General features: G+C 38.6%; 1 protein-coding gene and 1 long non-coding RNA gene across 2 annotated transcripts in view; one reads left to right on the top strand and one right to left on the bottom strand.

Annotated features, from left to right (window-relative positions):
• Positions 1–17991, top strand: part of ERC2 (ELKS/RAB6-interacting/CAST family member 2) — a 414962-nt gene that overhangs the window by 375182 nt on the left and 21789 nt on the right. The window lies entirely within an intron of this gene.
• LOC137480640 (uncharacterized) lies at positions 8387–16234 on the bottom strand. The gene is made up of 2 exons (XR_011003011.1): positions 11746–16234; positions 8387–11041 (listed from the first exon to the last, which is right to left on the bottom strand). It is a non-coding gene; the product is annotated as an uncharacterized lncRNA (long non-coding RNA).

Below are 17991 nucleotides of genomic sequence, written 5' to 3'. Positions count from 1 at the left end.
GGATGAATGTAACTGCTGCAGGTAATTAACACTTTTCATTTTGAAGAATGAGTTCAAGCACTTGAGGGAAGTTGGAACAATATTTTATGTCTTATTCCAACTAGTAATGTAGAAAGGAAATGAAATGAGACTAATTTTATTTTCCATTTTTGCTGTCTCTCCTCTCTCTCTGTTCTTTCTCTTGTTGAAAAACTATCGTCATTTATGTCATTAAAACACAGAATTATTGCCCCCAGACTTTCAGTGAACCACAGCTGTTGACCTTTTTTGTCAAAAGCTTTGAATACAAAGCTACATTGGGAACATTTGTAGCCTGTGGACCATGACAGTACTGTAGACTTCTCTCCTGCCTTAACAGAAGAGAGTGCCAGAGGGTGTGCTCACATAGTGACTACATTATTTTCTGGCAATTGTGGTAAAGATTTCCTTGCTTTGGGTTTTTCTGCCTCCTCTCAAATGTACAGTCATCCTTCAAACCTATTATACCACCTTCTGAAGGCTGTGGCTTTGTCCCTTAGGCTACATAATCCATTGTGTAAAATGTTTACCAGTCCTGTACAGATATTAAATTAAGCATTGCAGCTTAATATGAAGTGTGTAGATACTTGAAGCTGGATTTAAAAGACATCTTGATTTCCTTCCTGTGTAACAGTATATTACATTGAATGGGAAAGAGAGTTAAAAATTAACCTTTTATAGTACAAAGAGTGCTAATTTTCAGTGAAGACCTATGAATATTAAAGTAAAAAATAGTGAATACTAAACATGTGAAAAATTCAAGATGTCTTCACTGAAATATGCCATAAACTATTTTATTTTTCTGGCTGAATAAAATAAGCACTTGTGAGCAGTGCACACCAGCTGCTGCATCTGTAGGGAAACCAAGTACTTTCCCACAGTACGTGCTGTATATTTCATTCTTGCAGCATTTTATTTTGACAGGTAATCCTCATTCTTCTGCATATGGAGACAAAATTTAGAGGATAAGTAAAAAGTAAAGGCAATATTCAGTGGGTTTCACAGTTTCTGCGATTTTAAGTAGAGCCGTATTTTTATTGACAAATATGAGCACATGTAAAGCTCTCATAAATACATAGTCTACATGTAGCATGAAATATCAAGTTTGAACCTAATTTCTTCCTTCTCTGTGCAGCTGATATTAGTCTTTCTCTTGTGAGTGTATGAGGGAAGCAGAAAGGGTGGTAGTGGAAGGGAATTCTGCTTTTTTTCTTAGGCTAATTTTCTCAGTGAAACTTGATCTGTCTTGGTTACATTTATGAGACTTTGTGAACAGAGAAGGAGCAATGTGATGTGAATGCAAAAGTCACGCATTTTCAATGCAATTCATTAGATTTCACTGCAACTTATATACAAAAAAAAAACCCAAAAAAAAAACCCCAAATGCTTTCATAACTGAGGTTTCTAAGCATTACCATAATTGTAAGCATACATTTATTCTAAATAGTCTTCCCTTAGAGAATAAACAGGTACATTTTTTTTGAACCCACAGTCAAGTCCACTTAGAGGTGCAAGGAACAAAAATTGTACTTGCAATTCAACTGGTATTTTGAAATTATTCTGGCAGAAAAGAGGCTGCCTTTCAGAAAACTGTTTTCTATACACTTCCCCCTCCCATCCCCCCTTTTCTGTAATGGGACAATACACCTCTTTCAGCTGAGACTCTAAGTTCTTGAATATCCTGAAAATCAAAATCGGGATTAATGCTGGAAATGTATGCACGTATCCCAGAAAGTTTAACCTGTGACCCACAGGCTTTTGGTCACTCCATAACCCAGGAAACAATGCTAGGCACATCAGGCCACAGTGATTAAACAGGAATGCAGGCTCCTCTGCCTTAGGTAAAACCAAAGAACTCTACAGCAATGTCCAAAAGACTTTGTAGCAAAAAGGATGAAGAGCAGCAGCAGGCACTGAAGACATGGTTTAAGACCATTTAATCCAATAACCTCTTCTAAATTTACAGCAATTTTACTGTAAGACCTGAGTGTTTGAAATGTCTACAGCTATTTATAATTAGAATGCCTGTTGTACTCTTATACAGGAGTACAGTAGTTAAGAAGGTAAATGACATCAAATTCCTCAAGGATGTCTGGATCTCTGGCTGAGGATGCACTTCAAAGCCCGGGGATGAGGGAGGGCTCCTCAGTGCTGAAGACTGTGAAGGGAAAAGGGAGCAGGAGCATCAGGACATTGGCTCCTGACACTGAGAATTCTGAATAAAGCACTTATGTTGAGTCAGATTTGTGGCAGTATTTGAGCAGAAAAAGTACATTGCTTCCACTCAAATCCATCTTCTTTTCCTAATTTAATGGTTATACTAACAAGAGGTACAAATTTTTCCTTTTCTTTTGATAACTGACATAGTATATCTATTTTATTTTCATTGTAATTGCAGGCAGAATGGCACAAACCCCACTATAGGAAAGGAATAAAATGCTATTTGTATATATGAATTTACCTGTAGATTCTTTGTAATACACTAGAACACGAAGGGAGGGTATATTTTGTGATCCTGTCATAAAGCTATAACCAATTATAATATGTAAAAATTAACATGAGGATTTGTTATTGAACAGCATGGCAGTGAAAATAGATATGGACTAAGTAAAGAGGTTAAAGCAGTACATTAAGTCATGCAAGAGGAATCACACAAAGAGCTGAGAACTGCAATTCAAAGTAATTGGGATCTAGGAAGCAGAGGTCAAATCCAGCCAGCGTTTGGGGATCATACCTTTCATACTGGTGTTTTCTATTTATATTGGTTAGGTAATCTATGTTAATCCCTAGAAAACAAAAAAACCCTTAGATTAATAAAAAGGCCCTATCTGCTCACTTATGTGTTTTGAAAACAGAAGTTTCAACACAAGGGTTACCTAGTCTTAACATAAATGTTTTTTTTTTTCTTTAACCCAAAAAGCCCCTGTTCAACACATTATTTTTGGCTTTTACTTCATTCAAAATCTTGATAATACAAAAGGAGCAAGTGTCTCACTGAGGTAAACTGTCAGGGATCCTTCCATCACCACCTGTTGCCCTAGGCTGCTCTGTCCCAGTGCAGACTGTCCTTTGCTTGTCATCCTTACCTAAAATTGTCTTCCTCCAACTCTTTTGACAGGGATTTTTAAAAAACTACCTCTGTCTGAAAACACAGGCTGGCCAGTCTTCCTCCTCTCTGCGGTTCTTTCCCGGGACTCTCTCCTGTGGCACAATTTTCTTCTGTTTTTTTAATAAATATCCATTATCTCCCAACTGCCACTTGTTCCTGTGGATGGCTTTCCGTGACCCAGAAGTGCTTGCAAGAGACCTCAGTGGAGTACAACTCCACTGGGCGTGGCCTTGTTTTGGGGAAGAACTCAGAAGTCCCAGAATACAGGTCAGAAAAAAGGCTTGAATTTCTGAGTCCTGCAAAGGTGGGGTTTCCTGTGCAGCGCAGGGTATAGCAAACATGGGAGAACTTGAAATGGTGAGGGCAGAGTAGGAAAAGGTGTGAGAGAAACAGCAATCCAGAGCTTAAGGTTTCTATGAGTGTATGAGATGGGAGATTTCAACTCCTGCTCTTGTTACCTAAGTGCATTCGTTAATTTGTTGTGCATTTCATCTCCTGAATCTTTTCAAGGTGAGCTTTACCAACTTATTAAGAAATTTTTTTTTCCTAAGAAAAGGAATCTCTGTATCCAGAAAGGAAAAAAAAAAAAGCCTTACTGCTATTACTGCAGTCTGTGGGAGGAAAAAAATTATTAGAGCATAGTTTTTGAAACACAGGGTTAAATTTTTGAGGTCACATGTGGGATGTTAAACACTGACAAATATCCCAACTCACATGTGCCTCTCCACTTGGCACTCAGTGTTCTCTTTTGTGTCCCAAAATTGAGCTTTATCAGGGAATTACTGTGTTGTGTTACTTTGTTATTGTGCTAATATCAGAAGCACATCAAGGCAAAATAATTTTTTAGAGAGAAATGGGAAGAGACTGTAAAGCTCAAGACAATGGTCAATCTTTAGGGACAATATTTTAATAACAAGTAGAGGAAAATAAGTCTCTCTGGAAGAAATAGCAAACAAATAGAAATTAAATGGCAGTTTTTCTCCCCATGTGATATTCTTGGAAAACAAAAAAACAATAATGAAAACAAATTATTTATTTGTTATTTATAAATTAGGTTAATAGGCTGAGATGTTTTTAAATTCTTGACAAAATTGAAATCAGTATATATATGTATTGCTAAAAATACAAGTATAGCAGATTCATAATATGAGCAAAAGAACATTTTTTGAGCACATTAGATGCAAAAACATTGGAAACTATTCATCTGATTTAATTGTAATCTTTTGCCGAAGTCATTAACGCATTACCTTTGAAGAGTAATTGGTATAAAGAATATCCTCAAAGAGGAGCATTTCCACATGCCTAGGCTTTATTTTGCCCTCATTAGACTTTATTCTGAGCTGAATATTTCCTGTCTATAGCAAAAGGATTATTCTTGTTCTGCAAACATCTTAACCTATTAGTTTTGTCACATTATGTTCTCTGATGCCTTTTCCAGATGTAAATCAGTTAAGGACAATCAAAGGGAATGTTTAAGCCCTTTAATGTTTTCAGGTTTGCCTTTCTCCTTTGTTTAACCAGACAGGTTGGACACTCATTCTGGTCAGCCTGTTCATCAGGTGAAATGGGCACATTTTTAAGCATTAATGGCTTTCAGTCTGAATAGGAATATGTACAATATGTACAGTGCAACTGAAGTTCAACACAACCATGAATTAAGGAGTGATGAATGGTAAGAATGGAAGGAACCTTGGGCAGTGCTGTCATCTACATTACTTTTGGTCCCAGCTTTGACTGAAGGACTCACTTAAGGAAATCCTGCTAGTTTAGCATCATATTTATGTATTTCTGTGTGACCCTGGCTTGCAGTCTTTCTCTGCAACTTTGAATTGATACTTTTTTTGAGTTAGGCATTAGCTGTATGTGCATCACAATGAATTCCTGGTCATTAGATGCTCAAACTAGATAAAATCAAGGCTTGTTGTTTTTATCAATTTGTATCATAGTCAAATGAAGTGATGCCATTGTCTATGAACTGGATTTATTTCCCCATGAGCTCAAGATCAACCAGATCCTTAGAAGTCAAGATGATGTCACAAAATGGAAGATATATGAAAAATAAAGTCTAGACTTACTATCTCTCTCTCTTCCCTCTCCCTCCCCTCAACATCCTCTTTTCCCTGCCCACATTATCTCATGAACTTTGCTTCTCACCATAAATTTGTCTGATACTGACATTTCCAAGATAGTAAGTCTAGACTTCTGGAAACTCTGGAGACAAATGAAAAAGTCATAGAGGTGGTTCTTAAGTGTCTTGGGCAGTGTTCCCAAGGCACCTTTGACAATCAGTGTTACTTTCCCATTTCCACTCCACAGTTAGAGGTCTTCTCCATTAGCTTCTGCCTGAAGCTGACTTATGGACCAGCCAAAACCTATGAAAGGGATTTTGTGGGTGTGTGATCCAGCAGGACATTTCCTTCACTTCTCATGGCCTCTATAGTCACAACTCTTCAGGATTTTTGCCTTTTTTTTTTTTTTTTTTTTTTTTTTTTTTTTTTTTTTTCTTTTTGGTTTTTTGACCTGTAGGTTCCCACAGCTGGGGAATAAACCTGGCCGCACAAACCCTGGTAAAGGACATTGGCTGGTTTTGCCTGCCATTGATCAGTCACTGGCTGCAGGTGTTAGACACTCTCTGCACGGGAGGTACTACCTCTGCTGTGAAAGCAGCTTTACCTGTTGTTATCTGGGGGACCTGAATTTGATGGGTTTGGACCCTTGTGCAGCCAGAATGAATACTTTGGCTGGTACTTAGCAGGAATTTGTTTGGGTTTTAGTTTACTTGTTTCGTAACAGCTTGTAAAGTGCTGACAAAAGCCAAAGGAGCAGAATTGCATGAGGGGAGATCTATTTTGGTAAGACAGGAGCCCAAGGGCCACAAGAAGGAGTCAGGCTGCCTGCAGACACACAATGTGCAAGCTCATTAAAAATACCTCCCTTGTTAATGTCTTTTATCACTTACTGCTAACGAGCCTTGGACAGATAGAGCTTTGAGGGATGTCATATTTTTTTAAAGGAAGAGTTTTATCTGACAGTGGGTTTGAAAGTTATAGCAGAGGATCTCGAAGCCTTGGCTAGATTCCCCTTTTTTCACAGATATTATATTGCTTTGTGATTAAATAATGTCTAGAGATGAATATTCCAAGAGGTCAATTCTTCCTGGTATCAGATGTTTTCTGACAACTAAAGAATTTAATCCTTGGGACATGAAGAAACACTGCACACCACAGGTCTCTAAGTGTGGCAAATGTCACATTTCCTTTTGTGAACTGGAATTAAATAAATAAGAGTTAATATAATAACTCTTTGGATGTATATTTCCATCCATTCTGAAAACTGCTAATTGCCAATGACTATGTGTTTAAAAGTATAAAACTGGGTAATATAATGATTTCTTCTTTTCAAAACCTACCAGCTCAAATGATTTAACAAAGTTTTCAACTCTAGTGTGCTTTTTTCCCAATGAGTGTCCACTATATATTGCCTGTATTGCACATAGTAGACTTGAGTATATTTATAGAGATGTTTCAGAGGCGTGTTTGAGTGTCTGTAATGTAGTCACTGGTGCACAGAGATTTGGTTCAGAAGGGCCTGACAGTGCACAGCCTGCTGGCAGTAACATCAGTAGCATCACCAAAGCCCTGCTTACTTACATTTCCCTGATGGTAGATGTGCTTTTCCTTCTAGTCAGCACTGAGGAACCTGTGCAGAAGCTTTAATTCATCTGTCTGTGTGTTAGTTTTCAACCAGTGTCTTTGGATGCACCAGTTCCCCTTGTATGTGCTCTGCCCATGTATTCCTTTGACCTTTCTGGGGAGGTTGATGGATGTGTTTTTAACTATCTGCAAGTGAATTGTAATATATGCTAAAATTATATATTTTTTGCAATAATTCTGCCAAAATGAACTACAGTGGATGGCTTGTGTCCACATTACTTTGGAATGTGCATGCTCATAAAATTTTACACCGGACATTTGACATTTTGCCAACATTCATTTGCTATCACATCACCATCACTTCCTACTTTAAACTTGTTAGTACCAAGTGCATGTACAGTGCTTAGGACATGGTGCATTTAAAGGGGAAGGGGAGATGAAGTCCCAGAGTCTATATGGAGGTCTATATAAGCAGCAGAGCAATGTTTGGGTTTTGTTCATCCTGCCTTAGGCAACTGCATGAGATAGGTTAAAAAAACCAAAAAAAATCCATAAGTAAACCTTCTGGTATTTCTGGTATTTGCATTCTAAGAGCTTATCTCTCATTAAGTTAAGGACAATTTTTGCCAATAACAAGTGAAAGCTTCATTAATATGCACATAAGCTGTAGTCCAGGAAATTACAGGTCAGAGGCGTCTCTGCTGTCAGAAGAATGCCACGAAAAGACCTATTTTCAGGATTCTTTTATTTAAAACAGTATTTCTTCCTTAGAATTATAGCTAGAGAATGTAAAGGAATGTTGTCAAGGTAAACTGTGTAGCTTCTATTTGTAATTAATATTTTGGGATTCTGCAACAGAAGAGAGTACCAAAATCTGTATTGATTGTAACACTTAGTTCAGCTGCACATTTTCGTTTCATTTTGGCAATTACCTAAGCTGGTTTTTTTGTTAATAATTCTTTTGTATTCAGGTTCATAGCACAGACTAGGGGCACACAGTACAAAAACATTTCAATTAATATTTACATTATTCTTAAACTTTGAAGGCATTTCTACTCTACTACTTTACAAAATGTCTTTTTTTTTTCTAAAATGTATAAAGTTATTACTGTTGGACCTGATCTATATGTGTCATATGGGAAATCTGCCATGCACCTACACATTCATACCAGCAGAGATCTACACATCCACAGGGGCAGGAGGATCAGATGGACTTTTCTGGAAATGTACATCCTTCTTGTCAAGATAACCTTTAAAGGAGATGGACTTATAAGCCCTTAATAGCAAGGTATTCTCAGTTGTAGGGGATATTTTGGAAAGAGAAAATTGGATTCTGAGGGGAAAGCATATGAACTTAGGAGGAGAGAAAAAAAGTTTCTGTTAGTTTGAAATAAAAGGAAAATATAGAGATAGATAAATATAAGAGGAAATACGAGAAATATAAGAGGAAATAAAAAAGGAACTAATGATTCCCCAAAGCTTCTGATGGTTCTTCAGTTGTCCAAATTTTTGTACTTTACCTGAACCATCTAGACTTTTATACTGATTTTCTATATTACGTCTGTATGAGCTCATGCTATAAGAAACAGAAGTACTTGAAAGAAAATGAATAAACAAGTCTGGTCTTTATTAGCAAAAGAAAACAAAGGACTAAAGCAAAATTAATCCCCTTTGTAACCATATAAAGTTAAGAGGCACAGCGTTATGAGACAAACAGCAGAACAATTACATCTGAAGTCTGTAATAAGATTTACAGCATTATATTTGAAGTAGCTTAAAACCATATTTATGAATGTTTTGCATTTTATATTAATCTTATGAAAAGATATGATTTTTCCAAGGTTTCTGTACTTCAGGAGTAAAACTTGTAGAAAAAGATAACTTGCTGCCCTGCAGTCAGTTCAAAATTTCCTTCTAACCCCATTGTTGCTGGGCTTTGCTACTTCATTGCATTTATTTTGTGCCATGCAGTCACTGTCTGCTTAAAAGATAAATGTCAGAAATTGTAAGAGAGTCCACATTTCATATACAATGTTCTGTTGCTGACCTACCTCTGAAGACAGAAATGCTTCTTGTAGTGGTCTAGGGCATTATAGTGGTCTTTGAATATTTGAGTAACAGGCATGTAAGATAGAACTGGTTGAATGCAGGAAGAAAGGGATAGAAACAAAACCAACTATATTGTTGTTTCTTCTGAAACTCATGATAAATTCCTTGTAGCACCTTTTTTAGGCAGAAGCTTTTCTCCTCACCTTGCTTCTGGAAGGCACAGACCTCACCCCTCCTCATGGGTTCTTCCTGTGGTAAACAGGCCATGGACAAACTATCAAATGCCATTTATTTCCACAGAGTTTGAGGGATTCCCTCTGATTTTCTTACTGAAAAACTGCAATAGAATTCTATCCAGAATTTAGGATAGCAGGGCTAAAATTCAGGCTTTGGTAGGATTTGGCACATTCCCACAGGGAGGCTGTGAGTCCTCTAAAGCTCCTACAGCCTAAAGCCAGCCCTAGGTCTTGACCAGGAGTTATGCAAGTGCAGTGGATATCTTCTTTCTTCAATGTCTTTGGAAGTAAATAAAATCTCCTTGGGCTATTCTGAGAATGAAACAAATTTGAGTTAAATACCAGCTGCATTATGTGTTTTAATACATGGGTGGGTAACAGTAAATATTATGTAACTATTCAATTTTGGACAAAAAAGCAATGCCTTGCTATTCCCTTGTTAGGCCCTCAGTCCCTGGGGTACTGAACACTCATTTTCTGTAGTAATAACTCAGCTCATTAATTTCATCAAATGATTGCATTAGATAATTCATTTTATTTTGTGTAATTTAAAACTAGTAATCCCAAGAGATTAATAAGAGTACAAAAGTAACTAGAATTTGTCAAATTTCATGAAGAGAAAAGATGATCATGGTACTATTTTTATTCTTCTTGTCAATTTGTCAAAAGCCAACAAGGCAGAATTTAACCCTGAGTGGTGTAGCAACAATTTGGGATTTCAAAACTTTCCAATTTCCAGAAGTTCTGCTTTGCAATTGTGAGTGTACAAAACAGAATGAAGATCAATGTCCAGTGCATTAATTCTATGCTATTTGCATCTTCAAACAAGGTGCAAATAAAAATGTAAAATAATATCAGATGCAATGCATGAATATCCAGACGTAGCATTGATAAATTAATTTGAACTGGCACTCAACGTGTAGCTCATCTACAAAGAATTTCTGATGATGGATCTCTTGGACTTCCATTTTGAGAAAAGCAGTGTTGACTAGTAGAGATCCAAGACAATTTTTTCTGACATTTCACTTTATAATTTTTTGTTAGAGTAAATTTGTGTACCTATCTTTGAAAGAAAGTGTTGACTCTCTGTCTTCCAGAAATCTTTAATCTTGTTCTAAACAGAAAGTTAATTGTGCTCTGTTTGATCTTACTGGGAATGCAGCCTTAAGGGTCATTTTTTGTCCATGTGGAAACATGGACAATTGGAATTAAAAACTATATGTACCAGTTCACCCATTCCATTTTCCTAAGCAACAACTTCTGCTGTTATGTTCCCAAAGCTATTGATTTTGGATAATATCTCACCTTCAAAGACAAATTTTTTAGTGTGTGCAAGACTGGAATCAAAAACATAAAATAAAGAAGTTTGTCTTCCAGTTAGGCCTGAGTTTTTAGTTGGAGTGGGTTCTGAGTGACTAATTTATGCTAATTTAAGGATCTACATTTCTTTGGGGTGGAACATCACTGCAGGGAGCAAGTCCCAATAGTCCAATAGTTGTAGTAATGAGTGGGCCATTATTCTACGGTAGGAGGTGGAACAGACTGTGTCACCTCTGTCTTTGATGCTGCTTTCAGGCTTTATTTGTCTTATCTGTTTAGAATGCTTGTACAGCCTTTCCAAAGGCTACTTATTATACAAATTTATGATAACCATGTAGTTACAGACCTATCCTCCCTTTGGAAGAAAATTTCATCTCATATCCAACTGCAGAGTGAAGATCTGGAAAGGCCCACATTGGCACTGACACATATTGTGCTTTTGACTTCAAGATAAATGAAAAGCAAACAAACATGTCTTTGTCTGACGAGTTTTGTCTTGGGCACACCCACCAATCCCTCATCAGCCAAGATAAATTGCTTCAGAGGGAGGACTTCCATGTTCACAGAAGGAATGCAGAAATTCTTTCTATTTTGTACATTCTTGGCGTCTTTCCTTTGTTATCAATTTCACGTCCTCTTTGTGTTTTGAAGCTCTGCTTGGGAAAAAAGGTTATAAATATTAAAGCTCTGCACAAATTCTTAAGAATGATTTGGGATTTTTTTTGTTTTGTCTTAAATATTTTTTTGTTTCTGCTATTTTTAGCTCAAAGCTATCCTTCCTCATCCAAACTGTGTATTTTTAGCTCATCCAAATAGTTGAAAATGTTGTTATTCATTAGACAGAGATTACTTTTGGCTTTCTTCTTTTCCAATTCTGTTGTAGTATTATCAGCACTGAGAAACACATATTTAAAGCAGATTTTGCAAATATTATATGAAAGATACATAATTTATATTTTGAAAGTACTTTAATGAATCCCTTACCATAAACAGCAAGAGGTTTTAAGTACTGGAATGTGTGTCTTAAGTTGGACTTCATGAAGAAACATCCAAAGACATTGTTCATAGTTGCATAGGACTTTGTAATTAAAAATTTTAATATGATCAGGCTGTGCTTGATACAGTTTCTATATCACTGTAGACAATAAAAATATGTTTCTGGCACAACTTGAATTAGATGAGAATTTCCATTTTTCCCCTCTCATAAATATTTACAGCAGTTATTGACACCTAAAAGTTCAGGATTTCAACATTTAGCTATGGGCAAATCCATATATTATACTGAACCTCTAGCTCTGGACCCCAGTTTTTAGCTCACATCCCTTTTTGCACTGTTCTAGGGAAAAAAAAAAAAAGTTACCTGGAACTTTTCCACATAAACTTCTCCATAATTCCTGTATATTGTTTGCCAGGTTTGTAAATAAATAGACCCTTTTCCCTCATATGTGTGGGTAAGGTACATCTCCCTCTGTCATTTCCCACAATCACCTGAAGCTCCATAGGGCAACAGTGGGAAAGAATATGGAATAAGTAATAAAAGGAGCAGTCCAAGTGCAAAGCAGAAGACAAAAGAGTATTTTCTGTAATTGGGAGGTCCATAAATTACTGTAGCCCTGGGGTCAAATATTTGTGTATGGAATTACTGGACCATTTAAGCAGCTACTCATTAAAACCATGTAAGTACTCCAACAATTAAGCTATCATTTTACACTGATAGTGGTACCTGCTCCCAAGGAGGGAAAGCAAATGCACGTTGATAAGGATACCCTAAGGTAGATACCCACAAACATAGCCCTTCTCCACACAAATATTTCCTTAAAGGCATGCTGTCAGGTAAACTTTGCACATTTTCAGCCAGGCATCTGTATCCTGATGTTAGGACCTGCTGTAACGCTAATGGCTAAAAGCCTACAAGAAATACAAAAACTTTCCCTGCTGGTTGCTCCGTTTTTTCATGTTTTAGCCTGCAGTGCAGCAGGAGCAGTGTGGTTTGCCCGCATGAAGGGAGCAGCAAATGTCCCAGGGGATCCTCCAGAGCCCCAAAGCCATGCTCAGGGTGATGGGTTCTCCTGCATGACCTCTGCACTACAGTCTTCCTTCCCTCTTCCAGTTTCTCAGGCACAGGGAGGAGGGAAGGATTTGCTCAGCAATGGTAGTTTGCTCATAGTTTAATTAATCCTCAACTGTGTTCACTTTTTGGCAGCCTTCCAGTGGAGTTCAGCAGGGGTGGTGGATATCACTCGTGCCTGTACCTGCCTTCTTCCTCTTCCAGAACTGGGGAATGGCTCTGCAGGCTCAGAAACAGCAGTGCCACCCCTCAGTCCCCTCAGTGTGCCCTGGCACCGAGGGTCCCTCAGGTGTAAGTCTGCTGCTGCCTTTGTTTAACATGCTGAGCTAACCCCTGCTTTTCTTCTAATGCAGTCTTCCCTCTTTATTTGCCTGGGGTGTTTTATATCTTCTCTCTTTCTCCATCTCTGTATTTAAATTCAGTTTTTCAATTTTCCCTGTGCTTTTCCTTTCCCATTTTAGCTGTTATGATCAGCTGCTGCTTTGTTCTTTTTTCTGAATTTCACCACCCTGCTGAGGTGAGGTCTCTCATTCTTCAGCCCCACGTGATGTGAGTGGGTGAGCAGAGAGCAGATGACAGAATTAATTTGCAGGTGTCTCCCTCCTTTTGCTTTTGACATCCTGTCATTTGCCATGTCCTTATGTCTAGGGGGTTATTTGTCAGTGTTGTGCAATTCTTTTCTAGGTTAGCACTGAGCAATCTTAATTATTTCACAGACAATCTTTATATAAGGAGATGCTTATTGAGGAAAAAGACTTTCAAATGTATTTCCTTTAAAAACAGTTGAATACAATAAAATGGAAAAGGCAGGGAAGTAGTGGCATCATTTTATGGCTTGTCTGCAGCTCCTCTAAGCCATGAGAATGGAGTGGTTTGCAACAGAACAAAAATGTACAACTTGAAAAAGTAAAGATAATAACAGTAAGATACTACTGTGTGTTCCTTTTTAATCGTGGGAGATGACATATGAAAGGTTTGGCCTACTGTGCACACAGCTGCCTCTTGGTGAGGTGGGGCATGTCTGTTTGCAGAAGTGCAGGGTGGTTGACTTATATGTGAACTTCTTCTTTGCACTCTCATTTGTTTACAAAAAGTGGGAGGATTTACTACATGTATTAAGTGCACACTTAAATATAATCTTATTTGTTTAATTGCTGCTTGATTTCCTTTTCAAGGTTTTAGTGAACTTTTTATTATTTGTTGGGTTTTTTCTTTAATTCTGTTGGGTGATCTACCAAAAATTCATTGTTCTTAATCATTGATATTCTTCCTCACTTTGGAAGAAGAATGTAAATAAAAATGTCCAAAACTGCAGGTCTTGTGAAAAATCCTTCATCTTTGAGCACTATAGATATTATTTCCTTGGAATACTTCAGTTATGCCTAGCCTTAAGGGAAATCATCGTTCTCTTTAAGGAGTTTCTTTTCATTATTTTAAACATTTCTGAGAATGACAAGTGAGATTAGGTGAACACAGTACACATTTGGGGAAAGGAAGGAAGAATAAGAAATTTAAATAACATGATCACCAATATTCCTTTTTATGGGCTTCATGCTATATATTGTTGTATGATTATGAAGAGCAGGTATTGCTAACAAGTCATTAGAAGGAGACCCCATTTTCTTTAACTGTGGTCTTAAATGCATTAAGGTTTTAGCAAAATAAATGTGTGCACATCTGTGATGTGATAGCTAAAGGAAATAACAGCTGGAAACAAATTTGTAATTCTTCAGTGCTCACTCTGAATGATAGTTGTTTTTTATGACCAATATTACAGTTCATATCTGGCAGGGAAATAAGAATCCAAAGTGAATTATAAAAACCAGAAATATTTGTCTTCATTTTTTTTTTTAAGCTTTCAGACTCTGTGCTGAAACTCTTGCTGTAAATTATGAATAACATCTAGAATTTAATATGGTTGCAGGCCACATTTCAAGACTAAATGGATTGATGATAATTTATTCTTCATAAATTACATAAACGTTCAGATTCCTTTCACTGGTTGCATGCTCCTGGTGACTTTAGTGGGAATTGTTGGTACTACGATTCTTTGAAAACCAGGGCAAAGACAATGTTGTGAAATGCTTTTTGTGGGGTGGTTTTCAGACAGATGTGCACAATTCAGTTCTGACAGAACCAGAAATCTCCAAGAAGTTCCAGCCTCTCCCAGTGTCTTTGTGGGAAGACGGTCTCTTTTTTACAAATCTACTTCCAAGCATCCCAGATTGTTTAAATTGTATTTCACATCATATGAGGCTTTTACAACAAAGCTGACATCCTTCCTGTGAAATTGAAAAAGTCTTAACACATTTGTGCTGGTGCTCGCTTTGCTTTTTAAACTGTCTGATAAATCACTCTTTTAATATTAACCTAAAGATGGGCCAAGCAAAGCTGAACAAGCTGAGTTCGCTTTGAGATGGGGCAGAGCATTTGAGCAGCTGGGGAGGGTGACAGAATGAATGCTTAAGCCAACCTGTCTAATAAGGGCGCCTGTCACAGTTCTCCCTGTCACAGAAGGCTCTTTTACATGCTCTATTTATAATGTCCTGTTGCCATTTTATTGTGCCTTTAACAGCTATGCAAGAGTGATTAAAAACAGTCCCTAAGTTTCCTGTGTCACTTTTCACTCATCATCACTGCTCTGAATGGTAACAGTTTAAACCTTTCCATGCCCCTTAGCTAATGCCTGTTAAGAACTTAACATTGGCCTCTTCCTTTTTATTGCAAACTTCATGAATCTGTATTATTAATTTTTCATTGTCAAGCTTATGGGAGTGATCCAAGTCTGGAAATTTAAATAACAATTAATCTTCCTTGTTTTCTGGTCTTTGAGTTCGTCTGTGCAAAACTCTACTTGACACAGCATTACTCTAGAATTAGTTTCAGTGCCTTTGCCTAGCAACACAAATACGTTTTACACTTTCCAGGTTTCTCCTGTTAACTTCTAAAGCTGATTGTTGTCCCCGGCACATCTTTGTTTGCTATTTATTTGTTACTAGGTGTCGTGGCTCTGCATAGGCTCCCCAAGCTGGGTCCCACCAGGCTGGGGCTGTGCTGGCTCAGTGTCCCTGGCTCTGAGCAGAGCCCGGCGCTGCCTTTGGCTCGGGGCCTTGCCCGCTCGCTGCCCCGGCTGCTCAGACCTGCTCCCGCTGCTGCTGGGCCTGCACACACACAGCATCTCCAGGAACAGCCTCCTGCTTGCACAAAATTCAAATATTTGCACTGTTCTTCTTCAGGCTGAGATGGAAATTTTCGCGCTGAACTTTTGACATTGCACAGAATACGCTGAATCCAAAATACAGAAACATCTCTTGTGTCCTTGCGCCGCTTTCCTCCCGCGTTAGGAACACAGCTTTTGGAGGGGCACGCTCCCTCTGCAGCGTTTCTTGCTGCCAGCCAGCTCCCCTTCACCTTTGCCATTACGCAGTAAGGAGGGTTTATTCTTTGGCCCAAAGCCTGTGCCTTTGTTCATCCCTCTCCTGATTTTTGCATCATCTGTCTTCTTGACCCACCCTATCTTCATGGATTTAAAAACAGTGTTTAATACTCTGCTCCCTTCAGATTGCCCCAGGAGGGTGGTTCTGCCTTCTCAGGCAATCCTTAGCAAACTTGCTGCCCAGCTCAGCACATTCTTGGAGAGTTAGCAACATCTTTTCTTGTTCTGTAGTTTCTCTGGAACAGAGGTGTCAGAGGACAGTGTCCTCATCAGATTTACGTGGGGTGTGGAATGGAGGGGAAAGAGTGAGGACGTGAGGGCACAGCACAGGTTTGCCACTGCCTGCCTGAGGCTCGGTGGAGCTGGCATTGGTATTTTTCCTGGCAGCTTCTGTCCTGCATGTCCCTTCCCGAGTCGCTGGCTGGGAGGGCTGGCTTTGCAGCCAGGGACTGTCCTGGCCAGGCAGGGAAGCAGCACCGGAGACCCTGGGGCTGGGCTGCTGGATGTGTGGCACAGCTGCTGCTGGCAGCACGCAGTGACTCAGAAGGCAGCAGGTAACTCAGTGCTGGTTGCTCAGTACGAACCCTACAGCCGCACCCCAGACTGGTCATTTCAGAGCTACTGCCAGCACATTCTGCACCCAGCTGATGCCAGCGCTGGTGGAAGCCCTGAGCTCCGGCCCGATTTCCCTGGCTGTGTCTTCTCCTCTTGCTGGCCACAGCCCCAGAGGTGGCACCCATGCCAGCCCCTCTCACACAGGATTTCAGACAGGGACAAGTGGGACAAAGCTGTGAGCGGAGCCTGTGCTGAGCTGTGTGCGAGGGGCTGGTGCTCGTGGTGGCCCTCAGTGTTTATAATTCCTTGAGAGAGTTAATCCCATTCAGGAACATAAATGAAATGTTACTGTAGAACTTCCTGAGTGTGTGTGTGGGTGCGTGGTTTTGGTGGTTTTGCATAATATACGTGATTCTCAGTTTTGTTGATTTTTAACAGTGTGCTGTGTATATTACACATGTGAGGTCACCTATTTGTTCTTTCTGTGGACAAAAAGAAGGCATTTGACTGGAGATTGCTTTTCAGTGCACATGCCTCTGCTACACACACATTCATGAATCAGTTACAGTCTGTATTGGGAAATATATTGTGAATATAATTGGCTTGGTGAAATGAAACATTTACAATGGGTAATAGAAAGATACTAAGAATTTATATTAAAAAAAATATTAAAAGCAGGAAAGGACATGACCTTCTTATGTTAGTGATGGTTTTTGTTATAGGAATGAGAGGCTTAATTCCTGGAAGTGCTAGAGTTTTTTTCTTGGCTGAATGTGTCCTTCATAGTGTCTGTTTGTCATCCCAACCTTTTTCTGAAAATGGAATTCAGGTTTGTAGCCAAAAACTGAATATTTTTTTATTTTGTATTGAGGTTATGTAACAGATGGTGAGCTAAAATGTGCTCAGTGCTACAAAATTATTTGATGAATCATAAAACTGAATAACACTATTTCCCTCAAATCATGCTTTGATTCTATCTAGGGATGAGTAAAACTGTTAAATTAGAGAAAACTCTATCTGAAATATTAAGCACGTATTTGAATCATGAAAATCTGTTGGGATTTTTATTAATTCGCTTGCCTGTGGCTTGTCTTGTATTAAGAGGTACTTGAGATCACCAAAGAAAAATGTGCAATTTCTGAATGTTTAAAGAATAGCTATGGTTTGGTCAACATTGAATCTGCAAACAAAACCTTGAAGTTCTCTGAGAGTTCAACTGTTCTGTTTTAACTGGAACCAAACTAAAGTATCTCTCTTTAAAACTGCTGTTTTCTTGTATATTTGGAATCAGTGGGAGCCAGATTCCTTTGGAAATACTTTAGAGGGTCTGTTGGGAAATTAGGTGTCCAGTTCATTGAACGCCTGTCCCTAACGCTGGTGTGATGGACAAACTTAAAAGGCACATGTCCAGTGTGGGAAGTTTCACACCATGGACATATCCAGTTCCTGCTGGCATGATCCATCATTTTCTTGGATGTCCTAGCAGCTGCCCTCAGGTGCTTCTGCACCTCTGTTGGATGTGGGATAATGTCACTGACGTTAATTAG

Source organism: Anomalospiza imberbis, chromosome 11 (genome assembly GCF_031753505.1).
Source record: "Anomalospiza imberbis isolate Cuckoo-Finch-1a 21T00152 chromosome 11, ASM3175350v1, whole genome shotgun sequence".
NCBI classification, from domain to species: domain Eukaryota; kingdom Metazoa; phylum Chordata; class Aves; order Passeriformes; family Viduidae; genus Anomalospiza; species Anomalospiza imberbis.
The sequence above is the reverse complement of the archived record's forward strand: the minus strand, read 5'-3'. Positions and strand labels throughout refer to the sequence as shown.